The sequence below is a fragment of the Manacus candei genome, unplaced genomic scaffold (assembly GCF_025592945.1).
Source record: "Manacus candei isolate 608988 ecotype Guabito, Panama unplaced genomic scaffold, ASM2559294v1 h1tg000033l, whole genome shotgun sequence".
Classification (NCBI taxonomy): domain Eukaryota; kingdom Metazoa; phylum Chordata; class Aves; order Passeriformes; family Pipridae; genus Manacus; species Manacus candei.
Window position 1 is genome coordinate 13,500,357 of NW_026138081.1, and position 24,420 is coordinate 13,524,776.

The 24,420-nt window shown below is 35.7% G+C and overlaps 1 protein-coding gene across 9 annotated transcripts in view; it reads left to right on the forward strand.

Annotated features, from left to right (window-relative positions):
- Window positions 1-24,420, forward strand: part of LRRC4C (leucine rich repeat containing 4C) — a 493,770-nt gene that overhangs the window by 413,384 nt on the left and 55,966 nt on the right. For 7 of the 9 annotated variants that reach the window (XM_051791728.1, XM_051791727.1, XM_051791730.1 and 4 more), the window contains one exon: window positions 20,353-20,485. The exons of the other annotated variants lie outside the window; for them this stretch is intronic. The gene's annotated coding sequence lies outside the window, so the exon portion shown is untranslated. The remainder of the gene's footprint in view (window positions 1-20,352; window positions 20,486-24,420) is intronic. 9 annotated transcript variants of the gene reach the window in all.

The following is a 24,420-nucleotide window of genomic DNA, read 5'->3' on the forward strand; positions in this document are numbered from 1 at the left end:
GGTCTTTACCCTTTGAGCCTGCGCAGTGGATTTTTTAGGTGAGACACAGTGTGCGCTGAACTGAGCCCGCCCTTTAATCCTAAGGTTCATCTGCCAGGACCAAGCGAGCTGGGACAGTGGCAGCGAGGTCCTCAGGACGTAGGTTTGTTTAGAGTGACCTTCTCTTAGATGGATGGCCTTACAGGGCTGACGAGCTCCATCTGCCCGGGGAAGTCCCCTGACGAGCTCCCCCCTGCCCGGGCCGTGGCGGTGAGAGTGCTGCATCCTAACCACTAGACCACCAGGGGACCCTTGCTTCTGTGTAGGGCAGAGTAAATACAGCAAAATTTAGCAGCACTGTTATGTGTAAATATTATATATCATTATTTGGTTAGAAACATCTTGTTAATTCATAACAAATGGAGTAACAAAAAAAAAACTTAAAGTAATGGTAACTTAAATATATTTATAAAAGCAAAGAAGCATTTCGAAAAGTATAATTAGTCCATGACCACAAAAGTCATACCTATATGAAAAACCCAGCTTGAAAATTCATATTTTTTTATTGTGCATGAGACGACAATACAGATGGGAGTAAATGAAAAGTTAGACTGAACAGCTGTTCAACTCCTTCAGTAGGGGAAAGAATATCCACGAAGAATCTCAGGAAGGGAATTGTGATTTAGTTACAGTTCCAAATCAGACAATGCCTTGATCCATAAAGAAAACAATTTTTTGCAATCTGTTCATTTTACTACCTTCTTTACATAAGCCCTTTTCAACTTACTTTTATGTTATAAAAGCAGTGCTAAGACACTTTTTCTTCTACTTCTTCTATCATCCTTCCTGAAAAAGAAATATTGAGACTGGGTGATCCTGCAAGAATCGGGATGGTTTACTGGATCAGGATGGTTTACTGGATCAGGATTAGATCTCTCTACCATGCAGGATTGAGCTATAGAAGAGAAATGCAAGTGCAAATTTGGATTACAAAGTCATTAGGGGCTGTAATTGTTCAGCACATTTTAGGCCCTTGGGAAAGATTATTAAACAAATGAAAGTGGTTTTAAAATGAAGCATTCTGTTCTTTCAAAATAGTGGTTATTAATTTTAACTTCTAATTATTGTGCATAATATTGGATTATATCACATATAAAATTTAGTTTATGACACCTATAAAAGTAGATCTGTGCCTATGTAAAACCATGATTTTTTCCCTATGTCTGTTTCTGTAAGTTGGAAATTTAGAAAACAAAAAGCTTTTTTTCCTACTTTTTTTTATAAGATTTTGGCCTCTTTTTTTTTAAACTACACTACCTGAAAAACCGTTTGAACTACCTAAAAATTCTTACACCTCAACATACTTAATTTTTGTATATTTAAGTTGTTAGTTGATTTTATTGTGTATTTAAGAGAAAATACTTGTGAATATGTCTGTGCAAGTGTTGCTACTTTTATAACTTAATAAAATCAGGAAATGATTGTATGGAAATACTAATGGAAATCATCTTTTGTTCTCCCAAAGCAGGGCTATCACTAGCACTGCTTCAAATTAGGCCCTGATTTGGCTAGTTTAGTTTTAAAATCTTCCAGTAACAGCGGTACCAGAAGAACGCCCCTCTTGCTCCTGTGTTGTAGCACCCTCCTAATGGAGAAGTTTTTTACTTATGTCTGGTCTTGAATACTATCCTGCAATTTTTGGCTGTTGTCCCTTCTTTTGATCTGTCACTTCTGAAAAGAGTTTGCTGTAGTCATCTTTGTAAATCTGCCAACAGAGCAGCACCCCCTAACCTCCTCTCTGCCAGACAAAACCAACCGTACTCCTTTAACCTCTCTTCCTAGGAACATACTCTAGATCCTGATGCTCTTGGTACTCTTCCTCTGATCCCTCTTCAGTTTCTCTACATCCTTCTTGAAATCCAGGGCCCAAAACTGTATCCAGTGTTTTAGTAGCAGGTTGAGAAGGACAACTGATAACTTCCCTTGACATGCTGGCCCTTGTGCTTCTAACAATCCACTATGTGGTTTGGCAAGCTTGCAGTGACAGTGCACAGTGCTCAGTGGAAATACTCGTGTTCAACCTGCCATCCAGTATGACCTCCAAATTCTTTCCCTCAGAGTTTCTACTTGAACTGTCAGTATGCCTGTGTCGACACGTGTTGGTTACAGACATTTGCACTTGTTGCAACATATTTCTGTTGACTCAGCCCTTAAGTTTCCCAAAATCCCCTTCTTTCAAGAAATGGACTATGTAATGGAACTTGAAAATATGGTTCTGGGTTTAGATTGCTTGTTTCTAAATTCAATAGTTTACTTCCCTTTTTCGCTAAAATAAAAAAAAAAAAAAACTGTTTTTTTAATACATTATTTTTCTCTATATTTCTTGATAGAATCACATAGTTTCTCTGTTTTGCAGATGTATGATAAAGACAAATATACCCAGTATTTTGATATGACTGACCATTCTACAAGTAAGCATACCATCAATGGCAAATACTGTTGATACCCTTCCATTCTCAGCCAGAGCCGAGTGCCTGGCACAGGACAAGGGAGCAGAAGGATCCACGTGTTGCTGTGGTTATTTGGCTCTGCATGTCTATTAGAGCAAGGCTAGATTTCAGTCATAACTCCAGTTTTGCCTCCCATATTTTGCTCAGAGAACTGGCTCTTGGATGCCAGAACATGCTGAGAATCCACTGATCAAAAAAACCCCCCAAAATCCAAAACTGTCAAGCAACAAAATTTATCACACAATAAACTGTCAAATAGTTCATCTAGCCTAGTATGTCTGAATGTATTTTTTAAATAATAAGTGAATGGTTCTGCTTTGTTTACGATATCATTAGCAGGTACATGCTAATTTGACAATATTATTTGACTGTTTCTTTGTCTCCCTTCCTCATGAACAGAAAAAAGTAACAGAGAAAAACTGAATAAAACGTTTATCAATTACATGCCAAATTCTGTGAGTAGTTTAAATTCTTAAGAAACATTTTTTTGTATTAATCAGAAATAAATACAAATATTGTGGTTGGGTTAGCTTTTTGTTTGGTTGGTTTTTTCCTCATGAAATGACTTAATTTCAAAGTTTCATTGTATTACAAACAAAATTGCATTGTATTATAAACAAAAGGTCTAAAATCTCCTTGGAATTCAAACAAGATTAGTGTTTAGTGGGGACTAGCAATACTTTGATAATATTCTGTGTGATTTTTCTCCCAAGCTTAGCTCACTACATATAGATTTTCAGGGATTCACAAATAACTTTGATTCCAAGAACTTTTTGTATGTTCTCCTGTCTAGAGTTCCTGTCCTGTGCAGGTTCTTATGATACACAAAGTGTCAGTGGACCATGAGATTGTTTGTTATTTGTGTTTTACTTTCCTATTCCAGTAAACTCTTTCCCACACAGACACCATGCAGCTCAGTGTCAGATATGCAGAATCCCTGCTATTCCATTCTCATGTGTGTCTACAGTCAAGTCTACCAATTGTTGAATTTCACCAGCATTTAAGATGAATTTAATAGGGAGAGAGAGCAAGTATGTCAAATAGATCAGTTTAAATCATACTTTCAGACTATCAATCAAAAAATATTATTTTTCCAGGGTTTGGAATGGAAAGCTGATAAGAACTGCTGAGAATTTAAAAAAAAAACATCAATTTTAAATTATACCTTTTTACTGTGTATGAAGAAACAAGTGCAGATAGATTTACGTCCTTTATAAGATCCTGCTCTTACACACCAAAAACCAAGTCCATTAAACAATTGGGTATATAGAGATATTTCTGTCGCATGTACCCCACCAAAAGGCAGTAGAAGCATTTAGATAATCTCCCAATTACAGACCACAAGTAAAAATAGTCAACCTGAATAAAATGTAAAAATAATTTTTAATATTGTTTGTTTTTTTATTTCTATCATTGGGACCAAAACCTTTGGCATTTTGTCGAATGACATGAAAATTTCATTTGTTAACATTGAGTATAATAGTAAGAATGCTGAGGGTATTGAGATACAAGAATCTTACAATTCAGATACTTGTTACAAGAGACTCAAAGTAGACAAGGATTTTTGTATTGAAAAAATGATAATATAAGCATTCTATAAGAGTTTCAAGGGGCATATAATTCTGGAAGAATTTAAATGTTAGCAGCTATTGGCAGAAAATATGCTATTAAGATACTAGTAACTATCTTTGTACTTTTCTTCCCTTTGCCTTTGACATTTGAAAGTGTTTGAAAAAAATCTTGGAAAAAATGTGGATATGACTAAAAACACCCTAGAAATTCATTACACTTCCCCTTTAGCAGATATAGAGAATTTCAACAAAGATATAAAGATAACAGATATTTCTTGCATTAAAAATACAGTTTCCCAGTAAAGCCAAAACCAGTGTGATTTTTTTTTTTAACAAGAAGAGATAAGTATTTATTTTCTTCTGTAATCAAAAACTTTTGAATCCTACTTTCTAGACTTGTATTAACATTAAATCTTTTCTCTAAAATACTTGCAGGTTTCTAAGCTTTTTGTTCTCTTAATCTACTTTTTGAGTGAACTCTGTATGTGGATTTAGGCATGTGGTAAAGAGTCATGATACTTAACATTTTCTCCAGCCCAAATCTTTCCTCACCCATTCATCTGTTTTTTTTATAAGGTCACTGACTTTTGTTATAGGTGACCTTATAAAAATCATGTGGGTACAGAAAGCTACATTATAAGGGAGGAATGTTGAACGCTGTGTCCAGGTGTTGCTTAAAATAGGTTTTCAGATATAAAGAACCAAATATGAAAACATTTGGGTAAACATAGTGATTATACAGATTGTTCCTTTAAAGCAGAAGGAAAAAGAAGGGAAATGAGGTCACATCTGTTTTGATAGTGCTTTCAAAAGGAAGAGGAAGGGAGAAAGAAAATGAAAGAAAGAGATATTAAAGTGTAGTGGTACTCCAGAATGATTGACTGGAAGAAGTAATCTCAAAGACAATAAGGCAAATATAGATGATTTACCCTTCTGTGTCATCAGTACACAATTGTTTCGTGCTGTCTCATGCTTTGTCTACTCTATTTCCAAATGTTCTTGCCTTACAGAATTGTGTCTCTATTGGATAGATTTCAGTCTCATGAAGTGTTTTGCTACTATTCAGCTTATTACCTTCATTTCAGACTATTGTTGTTTTCTTGGCATTTCATTCTCCCTGTATCACACTATATTTTCATCTTGAAGATCTGTAACCTTCATATATTTATAAAATCATATTTTTTTATTTAGGCATATTGGACTAATCCGTCCTCCTAAAAATAAGTTTTTCTTATCACTCTTCCATCTCTGAATATTTTGTTTGTCATCATCATTTTGCTTACAAGATGGCTATATTGAGGGTGACTTTGCATCTGTGATTGCATTAGATTCATGTAAGGCATATGATGGAGATGATGGACTGGGTTAATATGAAATTTCTTGGTCATCCAATAATACTTTGAATCCAATATTCCTTCAGATGCAGGAAATATACATGATCAAGGCTGTGGTGACTGACAGTATCACCTCCTCAGAGACAACGATTCCTTGTCAGAGGAAAAGATTAGGGGCAAAGGACAGTTATTTGGTCTCCCTCTGCCATGAAGGCAAAAAGTTTCTGAATTTGAGAGAAAATTTTTATTTCTGTCAATTAGCTTTCAGACATTCTTCTACAGAATTTCTTTCCACTGAGGCTTCTGTAAATACAGCATAAATGAGATTCAGTATATCTGTATTAGGAATGCATATTTATTTTGAAGTTAAAAATTTCAAACTTATTCAAAGCTTCATACAGGCTTTATTTAATTTTGATTCATTTAAATACAAAATAATGTAATAGCATAATAAAACTTAGCAGTTATGTAGAATTCCATTTATGAAATATTTTATTGATTTTCACTAATTACAATCATTCCATTTCTTAGAAGTTGGTTAAAATTGCGTAGTCCTTTTTCAGAGGAGTGAATTTCCAACATTTTTTGATTTTGTTGTATGTGTTGGTATACAAGTAACCAAGTTTAAATGTCTGCAAAGTCTGAATTTACAAAATGCTGATGATACCTAACTTTGAATTCACTGGGATTTTGGTAACCCTGAAGTTCAGGCCATAAGATTTCCATCACTGGGTATCCAAAATCAGAATTTTAAAAAGTGCCTTGATCTTTTCTTTTTTAAAAAATTCCGACTAACCAACCAAAACAAACACAAAATCCCTTTGACTATAATTCAACCCTTTAGAACCCTAGACTTACAGTAGAGCACCAAGTTAAAATTACAGATATTTCATTTATTATATCACATTTTTTTAATATAAACATGATTTAATGTATTCAGAATAAGAGTATTCATTGTGAGACTAATGGGTCCAAGCTGCAGTGTTTTTTCTTGTAGTAGTATTTGTAATGTGATACTTCCTAGAACATAAGAACAAATTCAGTCTCTGCTAAAAAAAATCATATAATATATATATTATCTATTCAGTAAATTACAAAAGAAGAACGGGAAAGTGTTAATATTTTTTATATTTCACCAGAAGGAAAAAAAGAAAAAAAAAGAGAAGTAGCAAAATTAGTAGTGTATTAAACAAGTAACCCAAGAACAAGTTATGTATGCATGTTCAGAGTGCTGAGCTCCTATCCAAAGGGACCTGGAAAGGCTGGAGAAATGGGCTGACAAGAACCTCATGAAGTTCAACACAGAGAGGTGCAAAGTCCTGCATCTGGGGAGGAACAACCACTTGCACCACTGCAGGGCCAAAAGCCACTCAATCTGGGGTCCTAAGCATGGGTTTTGTACCAGATGACTTCCAGAGGTCCCTTCCAACCTCAGCCATTCTGTGATTCTGTGATATTCCAATACACTGCGTTGTGTAAATGCTATATTAATGAAATTACTATTTCACTATTTTCTTTATGGAACTCTCAGTGACTATTATCTTCAGGTCAGGCATTTCATGGCAGCTGATGACCATCTGTAATAGCTGAAGCCAATTGTAGTGTAGAATAGCCAATCTACAACTCTTTATTGGTGTTAGAAACTGTCATAATTAATTGAAATTTACAAAATACTCCTTTATTTCTGGTTGTTTTTTTTTTCTTTCTTTTAAATATTCTGTATCTCGCAGCTTTAACTTGCTGTTGGTATTGTAAGGTTTAGTTTATATACATATATGGCATATACAAAAATAAAGAGAATAATAGAAAAGCCTATTCTGTGTGTTCAGCATACCAATGCATTTGCAATGGTTTATGTTCTATGAAGCATCATTACCACAGAAAGTAGAATGTAATATGTAACTAACATTATCTATATATATATAATATATATGTAACCCAAGGATGGTAATTATTCCATTAGTATTACAGTTCAAATTAATACCTCTTCAGCAGACCAATAATGAGAAGGTAAAAACAGTTGTCACAGGTGCAATTGTACACATCATACTATTTTTCGTGAAAGAGTTTCTTCTTATTAGAGAAAAAGTAAATGTTTGCTGGTTTTGGATAGCAGATGACTTCTGTTGAGAACAAATAATTTTTTTTGAGTGCAATCAGGACGCTTGGCCCATCACTGTATTATTTCTCTAGGCTTTATGTCCTTTGTCTTTATCTTACTTTATATCAAAGGATCAAGAAATCCAAGAGGATGTTTTTTACCCAAATTTATTGTTGCATTTTCATGTCCTTAAAATGATGGATGACATTACTTACTGGATTACTAAGTGGCCTATTGCTTTTATCATACCCTTCTGAGGCAGGGAAAAGGGTAAATTCTCAAAAGCTACCTTTGCAGTGAGAGAGGGATCTTTTCCTGTTCTGCTATTAATCAAACTACCAGTTGTCCTCATATATTGCTTAGTTCTTAGTGGCTACTTGGTAGTACTTGAGTGCTGTTTTGCTTCTTTTTTATCAATTGGCATGTTTCTTTGTCATACAGACCTAGTTTTAGCTGATACATAGTTCCCAATATGTTCTAATGAGAGTCACTGGAAGTCCTTGTGTTTAACTTTTGCATCCAACTTTCTGTGATTTTATATTCCTAGTGGGAATAACATAGATGTCATTAACTTACTGAAATTTGGTTTTCAATTTTTGTTTTGTTTCAAACTCCAATGATTAGGTTGCCTGTTGTACTAATAATTTATATTGTATATGTGTTGAAAATATATCTGAATTGGATGTAAATATAAAGAATTGATATAGGTACTTGTATATAGATATAATATAGTTCAAATATCAGAAAGGCATGATGAAATTCAGAACTTTGGTCTTATGATTCTGTTTGTTGACCAGTCCACTGGAACATCTAAAAAACTGTCATTATTTTTGAATGCAGAGATTTCTTTTTTAAATTAAATTGTGTTTGATGCTGTGATTGCAGTAACTAATGACTTGTTCTCATACTAAGTGTGCTTTCCTCTACATGATTTTAAGGACTGTTGAGGGTTGCTAGGATGGATCCTGAGTAAACAGTTTTATTAGCAATTTAATTCTGTTGGGTGCTGAAAATCTTCTCTTCCCACTGAATGCTACTGAAGGTTGCTAGGCACCTCAAAGGGTTAGTGACTATCGCAGCTTGCTTAGCACATGGTGCTACATATGCCACTTGCAATCTCTGAGTAGAGCATACTTCTACTGCTGTCACTATAGATTATTCTCTGTGGTTTTGGGGTTGTTTTTCTGTGCTTAGAATGTGAGTCCATCCCTTATAAAATGGTAACATTCTGTGTATGGGGAATGCTGGATCCAGCAAAAATAAGTCACTGAAGATGTGAGAACAGGAAAGACTTGAGATTTTTGTATGACAGCAATGAAAATAATTAGTCTCCCGAACATTTAACAAAAAACCTCTCCAGAATGTCAAACCAACCAGTGATTGAGGCAGTGTGACAGTAATAATAAATCTTTATTTTCTTACAATATTTTTTAGGTCCTGGTTCTTTTAGTATTGTTTTTTGTGACATGTGTGTTCCCACATACTCTATCTATGTAATGCCAGCAATATACAGGATGCACATACCATAGAACAAACAGATTCCCAAAGCCTCAGGGCATTGAACTGCCCTTTTATTTCATGTATCCTCTTGCAGAGCTACTCACAGAATGACATGCTTTCCTGCGTGTCACCTTATTGCTTTATTATTAGCCTTCGTAAAGGTCAGATGGGCCTGACTCAAATTCAGGAGGAAACAATGCTGTACAAAGTTGGTTTTCCTCATTTTGCCTCTGCTGAAGGACCTGCATATTTTTCTGAGGTCTGCAACAGTATTTTTAATATCATGTCGAAAGCAGAGAACCATTTTCAATTCCCATTGCGGTAATCAATGAGATGTAAAATTGCAGCAGTTCCATGCTGCCTAGAGCCTCTCCTGACAGACCTCGTTTGGTTTGTCAGAATGCATAAAGCACTCATAAGACCGTAGCATTAGCTCTATTTCTCTCTGATGCGAATGAGCACAGAAAGAAACCAGCTCTTAAGGAGACATTTTCATTTGCTTAAACAACCCTGCCATGGCTGCAGTACAGCACAATCTTTCTGTGCTATGCATATTTCTTAGGATGGGAATAAGAACCATTAGCTGTATGTGTGATACAAAAAAGCAATAAACCCATGGACTAGCTTAACAATTATTTAATTTCTGAAAAAATCATTCACACATAGAAAGTCAGTCAACATAACAATCCAGGTATGCTGTATTTTTTAGCATACTTGTGATTACTCAGGAAGGTTACATTTGTTGCTGTGCTGCTGTCTATGACCATCTGGAACTTAATAAGATAAATGTAGAATTTGCATCCTCCTTTTACAAAGACAGAGAAATCTTTCAACTGAAGTAAAATAAATTTTCTAGGTACTAGCTCTAAGCTACTAACTTTAAGCCATTGGAAGAAGTCAGCAGTCAGGAATTCACTGAATTATGAATATATAAATTCATTTCATAGTTCCTTAGAAACTATTTTAAAATCTATATTTAGGAGGAAGAAATGTTCAATGTGGTATATTTCAGAAGTATGTGGAGTATGGTCCCAAATATTTTCCTGTGAGTGTCATTATAGATGGAGCGATTGGGTAGCTTATGGCATTAGCAACACGAGATGCTTCTTGTCTATGCCTCTGATGCCGATAACTGCAGTCATCCCTTATCAATTCCTTGGAGGTGTTTATAAAGTGTTCTGTTCTCATTCCCTTTGCTACTGAAGCAAACATCATTTTTGTATAATGACATTTCTCTTGACTATCTTAGCTGATAAACAAAGAATTGAATGAATGTTTGTAAATTAGGTATTCTTACTCTGCACTATTCTTTTAGCATAGAAATTAAGGGGATTGCAAGGTTCCATCTCATTCTAGAGCTAACTTTTAGAACTATATGTCAGTTTCTTTACTTTGCTTAATGTTGATTTTTCTAATGAATAAATATGACTAGAAATGCAATAGCTAGCATTTCTAAGCTTTCATAAATTGTGTTAAACTTCTTGCAAGTGAAAAAAAAATCCTGAATATACTTTAAGATTGGGATTTTGTCCTATTTTAGGGATATGTGTTTCAAGTATTCCAGCTACTCTCTTAAGTGTCAAGTCAGCAAAATATGTTTTCAACTCATGACTGGATTGCATAATCTGAATTTAAGAAAGTGCAGATTTTGGAGATAATAACATGTAACACCAGACAAGAGAATAGAGGGAGAGCTGGATATGTTGGAATCACACTCCACATGTGTTTATGTCAGGAGCTCAGTTGCTGTACTCACCAGCTGTGAGATCTGGGCCGCAGGTTGGGGGAAATCAGGGAAAATGCAGAGAATGATCCAAGAAAAGGAAGTCTGAAATTATTAATGAGAGAATTTAATATTTCTCTTAACCATTAAAACCAGTCTTAGGCAAGGATATGTCGCAAACATGATGGTCCGATTTCTGAAGCCTAATAGCAACACAATTTGCTGGGCTTGTGGGTTTTCTTTGAGATTTTTAATTGCTTAGGTACAACAACTGCTTCTCAAGTTGAAACTTGGACTCAATATGCCATATCTCAGCCAAGGATTAGATTTTATTTCTGAAAAGCATTTGAAGAAAGGGGGAAAATCATGGGAATTTTGGTTTTAAGTTTTAAATTTATAAAGATATTTTTATAGCAAAAATTACGTTCCTTCTTTAATACTTTGATACGTGCTGAAATTGTCATGTAGATTGTCATTTCAATTAGTGTTTTGAAAGGTTTGGAAATTCCATAAGCATTTGTTCCTAGATATGTTCTTTTATTCTTTTTTTAGCACTCAGGACTTCAATACAGCTATTCTGGATTTCCTTATGTTACTGAATACAGGAGTAAAATATGGTCTAGGGGTTTTTTTTATACCTTATCTTCTGAACTCAGTCTGTCCTGTGTGCATTGCTGCTAGACAGGTTAAGCAGTTCTACAGCACAATTACCCAATCTATAGAGAGATTGCTTCATGAGTTCCTGTACAGTCCAGCCCTGGACAATTGCAGTCACACAAAGTGTGGTTATTTTTCCTTTCTTTTTTACTTTCCCTAATCTTGGATAAAAATAGCCTTCCATAGGAAATGTTATGAATATTCAGACAGAAATTCAAAAAGTGATGAAGCTTTTAGCCTATAGTCCTTTAGGTAATATTTTTAACAGTCTTTTCAGGAGGTTAAAGCTCTGAACATATGGTAGCGCTCAGTGAGGTTTCTTCATCCTTCTTGAAGTATGAAGCATAAAAAGCAGAAGTTTTGTGTACTGTAGGTTTATTTGAGCTTAAATCTCTTCTTGAACTCTGTTGAAAAGGTATTCATGCTTTGAGTGTGCTGTTAAGGAGAATATAGTTGTTGGTTTGGGGGATGTATTCTAGGATATTGATTGATATATTGTATATAATATATATAATATCCATACCTACTTTCAGGTCTTTGAAATACTCTCGTGAACAATGTCTAACATAGACTGTAAAGACTACAATTGATTTCTGGACCAGCTTTGGATTATCAATCTTAAAGGACTGGCACCCTTTATATGGTCTAGTTGCAATAGTATTAATCCCAAATAAAGGAATCAGAACACAGTACTACCTTTTCATATCCAGACTGCCACCTTGTCTGTTCCTTCTTTTCCTTCTAGCCCCAGAAATTTTACATAGCTAGCAAGCTTGCTCTGCTTTGGGCCCATGAAGTTTAGTCTTATCGCTTTTCACAATTACCTGAAGGGAGATTGTAGTGAGGTGGGGGTCACGTTCTTCTCCCAGATAACAAGTGACAGGATGACTAGAAATGGCCTCAAGTTGCACCAGGGAAGGTTTAGATTGGATAGTAGGAAAAATTTCTTCACAAAAGGGGTTGTCAAATATTAGACCAGGCTGCCCAGGGAAGTGGTTGAGTCACCATCCCTGGAAGTGTTTTTTGAACACTTTGTGGATGTGACACTTGAGGACATGGTTTAATGGTGAGCACTGTGATTGTTATGGTTGGCAGTTAGACTTGGTGATCATAGAGGTCTTTTCCAACCTTAATTATTCTATGAAATAGACTTCTTTTCTGGAAGAGCTCAAGTTTAGCCCCCCTAGCTGAAGCAGGAATTGAACTGAGAATCCCTCTTTCCTTGCAAGTACTCTAGCTTTTAGATTATATGCAAAAGAAGAAAGTTTGCACTCCTCATCTTTAAATAAACAACTTTTTCCCCCTAGGATGTGTGGGTACTCCAGACTCTTAATTATATTAAACAGAATTTTCATGGGTTATTACACATGCATTGCACCGGAACAAAAAAAAATAGACTAAATATAAGTGTAGAATTGAAAAAGGGGGGTGGGGAGAAGGACATTTCTGCAAATATCGCAGTTCTTTATTTGCAATCAAAAATGGGGGCATTAAAATATAGATAATTTCAGGTACAGCTGTGATTCACAGCCCATATAAATTAATACTCAAGATGCTAAAATTCTGCTTGCAAATATTTTTAAAATGCTGAACCAGATAGCATTCTTGCAAAGTCTAAGTTTGCTATGAGACTTTATAAGGCCTACTAGATGATAACTTTACTACAATCAGAAAATCAGAACTGCATTTTTGGGGAGAAGAATTTACAAGTTGAGTCCATATCTTAATAAGGACTCATATGAAAATGTCAGCTCTTCCTATGGTTATGTTTGTGCCATTTTTTATCAGTTTGTTTCATTATGCTTGTGTGCATACTTTTTTTGCATGAATATGGTGTGGCAATTTTGGAAAACTGGGATGTTAAGCTGGAACTGATAACATTTTTCACATCATGGTAATCAGTGTAACAGGAAGAAAAATGTTCCTGGTAGACATGTGGTAACTATTCCTTTTTCACTCTTCGGAGGGAAAAGAATTAGTTTTAAATTGGAGGTAATTTCCAAATAGTCTTCTTTTAAAAGGAGATAAAAGGATTTTTATGTCCTTTTCATGTCTAAAGCCCCAGTTTCTTTTCCCAATGATGTTCAGAGACTTTCCTGCTTGTTTCCATCTGTTAAAGTTGGATCATCCAGTCCAAACCATCAACATTGTACTATATGTCCTATATGACCAATCACACATAATCAATCTGTTGATTTATAGGTTTTCATTGGTTTTAGCTATATTTATTTTTTGAAATTTGTCAAAAACATCATTATTAACAGGGAAATGCATCATTATTTTATGAACAATTTTCAGATAGGAAAGCAACTGATATTTTTAACTGCTTTGCAGTATGATAGTTGACTGCACTGTTTTAATAGCACTCAAAATCTTTCAGTCTTTAATCTCTAATGGCTTTACACTGATTGTTTTGTGATTTTTTCAGTTTTCAATAACAATTTTGGTATTTTTTCCTGTTCATTTGCAAGTAGCACTGCATATCACCTTCCAGTAATGCAAACCTCATCAATTTCTATTCAATATGTTGCAGGAAATAATATTAGCTATCCTTCAGTCCCTACTTGTCAGTCTCCACCTTATATTCACCTCAACAATGCTATGTGACTATGCACATACACTATAAAACAAATCATATTCTTCATTAGTATAAGACAAATCATGCACTTCAAAAACTTATGAAAGAAATTCTTTGGCCACAAAGCAGACATCTTTGAAAATCTTTCTTTTTGATACATCAGGGATTTTTTTTCCTATGTATAACACCAGCAAGTGGTGTTACCTTCTTTTGCAATACCTTGACAGTACAAAGGGCAGAAAATAATGGAGTAGGTCTTTCGTGTTATTAATATATTTGAAACTTTCTGTATTTAGAAGCTGTCTGACTTTTGTCCAATTAAACTAGTGAGTAGGAGCATCATGCAACTCCTTTCATATGACAGAATTTTAGAATAGTTTGGATCAGAAGGGACCTTAAAGGTCACCTAGTGCCAACCCCTTGTCTTCAGTGCTTTGTTTTTGAAGCTGATTTTCATAAATTCCCCTATAATTAGTGGTTGAAAACTCCAGCAACTGGGTATTGAGTAGGTAAAAGATTCCTAAAATTATGAGCTCAGCAACATATACACCATCAGGGGAACAGTGTTTCATAGGAAAAAGGAATAATGATAATGATAATAGCTAATAATAATTAAGAGAATTTTAGTTTTAGTTTTGAAAAGAAAAGCCAATGGTTTTAGCGGCTTTAAAAAAAAAAATTACTTTCTGTAATCAAAAAAGGTCTCTAACTCAAAATTGCTTTCTGAATTTTTCTGTGACTTTCAATCTTTTAAGACCATAATCTTCCTTTTTTGTAGAGATAATGATCCTTGCAGACTCTTTGACGATCTTTCATTATGGCATGGCAAAATGCCTTATAATTATTGCCAAACTAGAGTTGCTTCAGATATCCTAGTAGGGAGGGTGAAATAAGTTTAAAATTAAGAATTCAGTAGAATTCAGTAGCACTGAATTCTATAGCATTCTATTGCTTTGTTGACAACGAGTTGTTTTTTCACATAAGATTAATTTTTTTCTCTCTGGCCCACTCTCTGTTTCATTTCAACCACACTGAATTTAGCAGTTGATGAAGTGGGCACTAATTTATTTATTTTGCTGTGTTTAAAATGCTAGGTGACACTATCAAATGTTCTTCACTTCAATCTCCTTTCTGTTTATGAATATCACACTGTGTTGTACAAACACAGCAGGAATGAAAGCTAACACAATGCATATTTGTGTCTACAGCACAAAAATGTGTATTTATAGATGAACAAAACAGGTCAAATCTTTCATAGTAAAAAATAAATTAAACAACCATTTGTCAGACAAGTATCTGGAGACTATTATTACTAGTCAATAGAACGGATCTTAAAATGGGGAAGAATACTGTCGGGGAAAAACATTTTTAATGACATTTTGTGTTTATAAACACACACAGACACTCACATTAAAAAGACCCCAGTCTGCCTTTCAGTCTATACTGCTGCTCTGAAATGAATCACTCACCACTTTGTATGAGTTAGACTGAGCAAGACAAATAGTCTAGAGGATTGGTTTAACACATATTAACTCGTTTATTGATTGGATGTACAAAAACATTTCCAATCAATATTATATGAGTGAATAGTTTTACTGCAGCAGATCACATGGAAAAGGTGAGAAAATTGTTTTAGAATTTAGAATTTATATCTTATCTCAACTTGTTTTGGAGAGAGAGCCGTGCAGAATTGCCTAATCCCCATCTGTTTAGCTCAAATACAGAAGTATAAAAATATTAGCGTACCAGACATGCAGCTATTCTTTGTTTTGCTTTTATCTGGCATTCTTGAAAGAAGAAAAATGAAAAGTGCAGTATACACAGAAATTATAGGTCTTATGCAGGAGAATAATCCTTACTCAAGATTTAATGAAGCTAAAAGATCAGGAAAAAATGTAGTTACAACCTTCACAAGAAATAATCAAGGTTTATGGGGGTTTGGGCATTTCTGAAGCGTAAAAAAGTTCTATTCTGATAAGTACATAAAATAAAAGAGAGCTCTGAAACAGTAGAATACGTCAAAAACTGAAGGAATAAACCCCAATAAGAATACCTTTTCAAACCACCAAGAAATCACCAGTAGCTAGTTTTACTGCACAGTGAGTCAGCAGTTATTCAGAGGTGAGATTTAACTTAACTTCCTCATATTTACTAGTAGTAATGAATTTGTATCAAATACCTTTCTTTAAGGAACTGTCTTGAGTAGTATTTTGTCTGTGTACCCTCTGTCGAAATTCTTATGTGGGCATATCACACTATGATTTTCCTGTTTTATTAACTTTACTCTTGCTTGTTATCTAACATGTAAATACCCAGAGCTCACACACATTTTCACTAGCAGCTTGCAAGTGATTCAGATTCATAAATAACAGAGTCTAATGCTATTTCACATATCCTAAAATACCCAAGATTTCAGGATCAGGCAGATAAGATATTGAATATGCAAGAAAACTGTGTTCTTCTGGAAAGACAACTGAGTAGTAGCCAGCAGTAAATAAGTATAACAACCTCCTTTCTTTTGTCATTTGAATACTACCCTGTTAGTGATATTTATTAAAAATAATAGGAACTGTGTAGTTTGTTCTCATCTACTTATTTGTTTTCTTCACTATGTCATCGTAACACATGCTACTGTGTTTAGTTTTTCTTTAATAAATCTTCCTTTTACTGCAGCTCTTTTCATCCCTTTGCAATCTATAAAAATATAACTACTTTGAAAGCAGTTACTGAAGCCTGATCATAACTTCAGTGAGTTTTTCTTACTTATTGCCCTAATAAATTTTTAGAAAATATTTAAAGATTTTAGACCAAATTTTGAACATTTACTGTCATAAGTCTGAAGTAAAATCAGTGCAGTTGAAATGAGGAGCTGAGCACTGGAATATTGATTGCTTTCAAAAGATTTCTTGCAATTCTCCTTGGTGAGTTAGATATTCAAGCAAAGATTATACTTTTATATTGATGATAATTTTCTTTTACTCTTTTTCCAACTAAAACTTTATTTTCTATATCATGACCTTTTCCCAGTCCTTCTTTAATATTTCATTTTGCTATAGTCCCTATCCAGAAAACTAAGGCATTTTGCATCTCTCTCTTTTGACAAACAGAGGGAGGAAGGAAGAAAGATAGGCAAAATTTGTCTTTTTTGTATAACTCTTCTTTTATGAGCATAAGTGCATGGCAGAGGAGATTTTCTAGTCTAAATGTAGTGGATTAAGTACCTAATTTTAGTATTTGAAATTTAGGATGGGACCGCTTGCAACTTATTTTTCCATGTATCTTGAGAGACTTCATTTTCTCTGGTTGAATCTTCTTTGCTAGCTGCTTTGACACAGTTAAATTTTATTCATTCTGTAGAAAACCCTAATATAACAACTTTTTATAAAAGTGCATGGAAGAAGATTATTCTCTCTGTTGTCTATTTACATGTCCTTCAACTTATTAAAAACAGACTTCTCACAAAAGTACGTGAGAAAACAGATATGTAAGTCCATGGTTCTAGTACTCTTCATTAGGTTTATTTTAGAAAGTTTTACTTAACATTTAAAAGCATATGAAATTGTGTTCATACTTAGCAAGGGGAAGAAACACCACAATCTCAAGTTTTGCTGCAATAATCATAGGCTGTGAAAAATTAACATATGTATGGAAACTCATTCTCAATAAGCAACTACTTAATTTTGGATTACATTTGGAATTTATTTGTATTACAATAACTCTGAGGAGTACAAATCGAGATGTCTGCTGGGAACTACAAACTTGTATTACTGTTTAGAGTGACAGAGGGAAAGGAACTTAGAAAATTGTTTATCATGAGCCCACAAATAGAAAAAGAAATCCCAGATCTCTGTTTACTTCCAGTAACTTTCTCCCTCCTGTTTATTGAATAATTTTACACATTTTAGTTTCCATGGATATTTTCACTGTTCATAAGTAGCTGTAAAAAAATTATGCTCTTTTAACCAGCAGCTTATTTTTGAATAATTTCTATGATTCATGTTTTTCTTCTGTTTTATTTCACTGGACACTGATATACCATTCAACATCTATGTTTGTTACCTGTTACAGTATTGAGGAGATTTTTTAAATATACTTATTTCCTACTATTAAATTTGGAGTAAATTATTATTGATACCTGCATATACATAAACACCAAGATTTACAAATGCTTCCATAATCCTACAGGTGTTGTCATGTTTAAAACAACCTAATTTTTATGTATATGTCTCTGTTAGTAAGAAATTGAGAGTGGAAGTTAGAAGATCTGGTTTCAGGTTCATGTTCTGTCACAGATTCTCTTCATGTCTCTTAATGGCAAAACACAGCTTCAGGACAGCTTAATCAGAAAAAAATGTAATGAAGTGATTAAGGCATATTGAGATATCTCAAGACATATTGGTCTTTTATTTTTCAGGCTTCTGTTTGATCCGAAAGTAAATGCAAACTTTTCCATTTGAGTTCAGGGTTAGAAATAATGAGACATAAAATCCACACCACCATCATGTGACTACAAGCTATGAATATTTGGCATGCCTTTACCACTTCATTTGAAAGAGCCTGTTAGGCTCTTCAGGGCACATATTTGACCATCTTTTTCTCTCTCTCTCTTTTTATTCCCCCTTTTTTTTCTGATTGTAGGAGATGGCTGTGTTGATCAGAGCATAAAATATTTGCAAAGTGCTGGTTGAATAGAATTGGCAAGAAAATAAGTATTTTTTAATGTAGCATAGGGATATTTTCTGTGGCATCCTCAATTTTGCACTACTAATGAAGGAAAACAAAAACAACCCAAACAAACAAAAAACGCACACACCAATAAAACCCAACAACAAATAAAAACCAACCAAAATCCAAAAATCCCCAAAACAAACCTGAGGAAATAGGCTTTTCTGTGAAAACCTAATGGCTGGTTCAGGGACAGATAGCCCATATCCAGTTTCAAACTACTTATAAGCAGTCCCCTGCCCAACTTCCAGATTGTCCTACTTTGAGTCATGGACACAGCAGATCAGCTTTAATCTCCATTTCCTGCCAGTGCTTGGTTGATACAGGAACTGTTGGTGACCCAGTATGGTAGCACAAACTCTGTCTTCATGTTATGTAAAAGCTCCAATCTGCATGAGAACAGTAATCTTACACAGGCACCTAGTATTTCAGTGTGAAAAAGCTTATCAATGAATCAAATCAACAGTGAGGGAGAGAAATTATTAGTGCCTATTACATCAGTAGCTTCTGACACAGACTAAGCTTTTGTCTACTGGAAACTGGGATTTGCTTAGTTTCCAAGCAATATCAAGGTAGATAACTCTCTTTTCAAAACCAAGGACTGTGTCCTTCACTGAGACACTGAGGTGACATGTTTGGAATTCAGTGTTAGAAGGAAGGAACAAACAACTCTTTGTTTCTGTATCCTCCTTATAGACATTCTCATAAATAAATATATAAATGAAAACTCTCCAGAATTAGTATAGACTAAGAAAGCTCTGTGAAGGTTGCTAGGCAGCCAAGGCCAAAAGAATAAAAAGCAAGCAGGTCTTTGAAAAACAAAGTCAGTGACTTATGGGTTATCTGAAGTCATGATTTGCTCAATTTTCTCTTGTCATAAACAAGAGACAGTAGATTTTTTTTTTCCTTTAGTAAATGAGCAGTGGTTTTAAAATATTTGAAACAAAAGACCAGTTTCATATCTCATTCCTATCAGTGTTTTCAAGCTATGAAATATTAGATACCATTGTTATTTCTAATCTTTATTTATTTGATGACTGAATCAGAAATTTGGTGCATTATATCCAGGCTATAACTTCAAAATTATTTAGCAGAGCAATTAATTTTTAAACTTCTGTCCAATTTAAATTTTTACCATGATGTGCATGTAAGACTCTAGATGAAGGAAGTTTCCAGTGCTGGAAGGCATATCTTGCCATCACGAGATATACACAGATATGTTTCACTGTCACTAATGACAGGAAAACACCTAATTTCTACCACTATGCCCTGCATGGATCTATGATGAAGCTACTCATTACAGAGATATATTGGTAACTACCCCCTTCCTATTACTGCTAAGCATGCAAAAATAATGCATTTCTAATAGGCAAGGTTGTTATCTGTAAGATTAGGTGATCACATTATTGACTAAGTGCCTTTGAAATCTCTGTTTATGTTTGTGCCTTAAAGTCTTCTTGCAATTAACTGTGCCTTCAGTAGCTCTATCATACATACAATTACATTGAGGGGGCACTGTAATACTACAATTCTCCTCCCTTCTCAGATAGTGTAATGACAGCTTTAGATCATGTTTTAGTCTACCTGAGTTATTCTCTCCCAATGTCTTCAATATATGTCTTAAGAAGATTTAACTGCTGCATCACAGTTTTTCAATATGTGTTTCTTCCACAGGGTGGATGCTGTGGGGGGGTCCAGGCAGCTCTGTGGAACAGTCTCCAATGGGCTAGTAGGATGAGAAGGTCCAGGGGTAGTTTGGGAATCGAGGAGAAACATCACCTCTCAAGACGGTAAACCTACTGAAAAGGTAATTCATGCTAGGACGTTGTTATGCAGTCGGCTTTTCAGGCTCCACAGATGTGCTGAATTTCACGGCAGAAAACTGGTAGATAAGACGAGCACAAACCTTTGCTGTTGTCTGTGTGCTCATACGAAGTCTTCTGAATATCTTCCAGAGCTTCTTAAACTGTGCTGAGTTTCAGTTCCCATTCATGTGTGAGGGAGAATTTGGACACTATATCTTAGAGAGTTTTTCTTGTCTTCCTATGGAACTGTTAGAGAACACAAATCACAAGTTTACAGTAACTTTCCAAGAAATCCCTTATAGGAATTAAAACTCCTGGAAATGACAGTTTATCATCCATTTAACAGTTTAGCATAGTAAAATGTTGCTTCACAGGGAGAGTTAATAGTTTTATCTTTAAATGCACATAATCTTGTTTTATTGGGTTCTTTCAATCTCACCTTCCAGGTTTAGCGTTGTGTTTGTGGAAACTCTTTTTCTCCCCTGAAGCCTTAAATATGGATGTTTCTGTTGCTAGCATTTCAGAATTCTGAGAGAATGTGCGAAGATCTGTCAACCATCAGAGTAACTGTAGTGCTTCTTCCTTCCTGTTAAAAGGTAGAGTTTGGCCATGAAGCACCAGAACACTTAAGTTTCTCTGCTGTCCCAAAAGCCCAGCTATATGGTGTATTTTTGAGCCCAGCTAATTTACGATATGTTCATGTTGTACACACATTTCTTGGTTCTCAGCTAAAATTAAGTTTGCTGAACAAACTGATTTTGTCCAGTCATCCTAAACCAATCATTTCCCATGGCCCATTTTGAAATATCTGACAGGCTGACTTGCTGCTTTCCTTTATTAATGTGCCTTAATGTATGCAGTGTGTAAGAAATATAACAATGGAAAATCACAGTGGTAGAAAATACAATGGGATTTTTGATGCAGAAGTTTTCATAAGAATCTATTCCCACATCTCATGAGGCACTGAAAAAACACAAAAAATCATTTAGCTAGGAAAGGTTTTCTCTTTGCTCAGGAGTATAGATGTTTTGGTTGGTTGAGTACTAGGTTAGGCTTTCAAATGTGTCTGGGACATACCCTCCTTTTTTTTTTGGTGGTGAGCTCCCTCCAGCTCCCTGACATTCATTAATTAAAACCATTCAGAGAATCCACTGTGGCAATTCACAAATTATTTCCATACTTCACCATGCCTCGCTAGGCTTGGCAGCTACCAGAATACTGACCAATCTGTACTCATGTAACACACTGAGAGTTCTGTATAACCTGTAGCTGTGGTAGAGAGTCTGAAGCCTTTCCCTCTGAAAAGAACAGAAACTACTTCATTAGTTGGGTGAAGTTATAAATGGATTTGTGATAGAAGAAAGGTTTGATACAGGAAAGTGAGAGTAAACATAGGTCTTGCCTTCTGCACTCATACAAATGGTGATAGTTTTTATCTTATTATATGCTTTTCAAGAATCTTCCACTCAAAATTGTTGCTAATCAATTTGAACTAGCTTAATTCGATTTTCTATTATCTAGAAGAAATGAGTTTGCATGGTTTTTTGTTAATGAGGGCCCACTAGACTTTACAAAAAATTGCATCAATTGATTTTAGATAATTTACTGTAAACAAAAGACAAGAAAAGCTTCCTTATGGTTGGAACTGTTCTGAGATCCAGAGGATCTGGCATCAGTCCGTATCTGCCTTTCATGTGTCTTCTGAGGTGCATTTTCTACCTATAATATTGGTAGACTCTCATGGAACTTCTGTAATGTTCCTTTGCTGATGCTTTAGTGATAATTCTGTCTCAAAGGGGGAAAAGGATCTTTGCGTGGGAGTCAATAGGTCTCATAGAAAGAGCTTTAAACTAAATTTGAAGGGGGAAAGGGATGAAAGGAGGCTCACTAGAGAAAAACCTGGGTGTGGCATGCCAATATTTGTGGGACAGTGTGCCAGAGATCACTCACCAAATACCATCATAGGCAAAACAGACTCCAGTTGTGGATATCAATTGACTGTATCACTAAAAAATTCAGAGCGGGATAATGAGAAGGAACATAAATCTTAAAAGGACATTCCCCCTACCCCCCTCCTTCCTGAGCTCTACTGCATCCCTGCCAGCAGCACAGGGAGATGGGAAGTGAGGGTGATGGTCAGTTCATCACACGTTGTTCCTGCCACTACTCAGGGAGAGGAGTCCTTCCCCTGCTCCAGCATGGTGTCTCACCCATAGGAGACAGTCCTTCATTAATTTCTCCAATGTGAGTCCATACTACTGGCAACAGTTCTCCATGAACTGCTGCAACATGAGTCATTCTTCCACAGGGTGTAGTCCATCTGGCACAGCCTGCTCCAACGTGGGTCCCCCACAGGCTCACAAGTCCTGCCTGCTCCAGCATGGGCTCCTCTCTCCATAGGTCTGCAAGTTCCTGCCAGGAGCCTGCTCCAGCATGTTTCCCATGGGTTCACAACCCTCTTTTGAGCATCCACTTGCTCCAGTGTGGGTCTCTTCCATGAGCTGCAAGTGGATATCTGCATCCCTGTGGTCCTCCATGGGCTCTTCTCTGGCTGCAATTACATCTGTACAATAACTTTTTTCCTTCTTAAATATGGTATCACAAAGTCATTACCACCATTGCTAATTGGCTCAGCCTTGGACAACAGCAAGTCCATCCTGAAGCTGGTTGGTATTGGCTCTGCCAGACATGCAAGAAGCTTCTTTCAGCTTCTCACAGAAGCCACCTCTGTAGCACCCCCCACTAAAAAATCTGGCCACAGAATTTGTATTGGGCTTAAACAAGAGGAGCTAGAAGCTAAATAAACAAGAGGAGCTAGAAGCTTTGCCTCAGTCCCAGAGCTGCGATATCATTGGCATAAGCAAAACCTGTTGGGATGAGTCCTGTGACTAGTGTGTCATGATGGACAGTTATAGGCTCTTCAGGAGGAAAGGCAAGGCAGATGAGGTGGAGATGTGGCACTGCATATAAGGGAGGGATTGGATTGTGTGATACAGTTCACAGCAACATGGTTGAGAGCCTCTGAGTAAAGACAAAGGGGAAAGCAAATAAAGAGATATTGTTTTGGGTGTCTGCTATCAACCAGGACAACATCACAAATGAGCTATTTTATAAGGAATTGATCAATTGCCCTTGTCCTTATGGGTAATTTTAACCTTCCAGTCATCAACTGGAAATATTATAGAGTGGACACAAACAGGTCCAGAAAATTTGTGGAGCACATTGAAGAGAATTTCTTGGTGCAAGTACAAAGGAAGACAACTAGGAAAGCTACCCTCCTAGATTTGTTGTTTGTAAACAGAGATGAACTCATGAGAGAAGTGATGATTGGTAACTGTCTTGGTCACAGTGACCATGAGATAGTAGAGTTTCAAATCATTGGTATCAGGAGAAAAACTGCCAGCAAATCTTCAGCCCTGTATAGGAGGAGAGCCGACTGCGGGCTGCTGAAGCAATTAGTTGGTAAGGCACCCTGAAAGTCTACTTTTGTAGGTGCTGGTGTCCGTTAATACTGGTCATTTTTTAAGAGCCATCTCTTAAGAGAATAGGAGCAGGCAACTCCAAAGTGTCAGAAATATGGCAGAAGATTAGCTTGGCTGAGCAGGGATCTTCCAAAAGTTGGGTAGAAAAGGAAAGCGTATGGAGATTGGCAGCAAGGACAAGTGACAGGGAAGGACTACAGATATGCTGTTTGCCACTGTAGGGTGAAAATTAGTGCAGCCAAAACTCAATTAGAGTTCAAGCTGACCAGCACTGTGTACAACAACAAAAATATGTTAGCAGCATAAGGAGGATATGGGATAACATTGATCCATTACCTGATGAGGTCAGTCATCTCACAAATAAGGATGAAGAAAAAGCAGAAGGCCTTCTTTGTCTTATTATTTGACACTAATAATGGGCCCTGGAACACCCAGAGATCTATGCTGGAAGACTG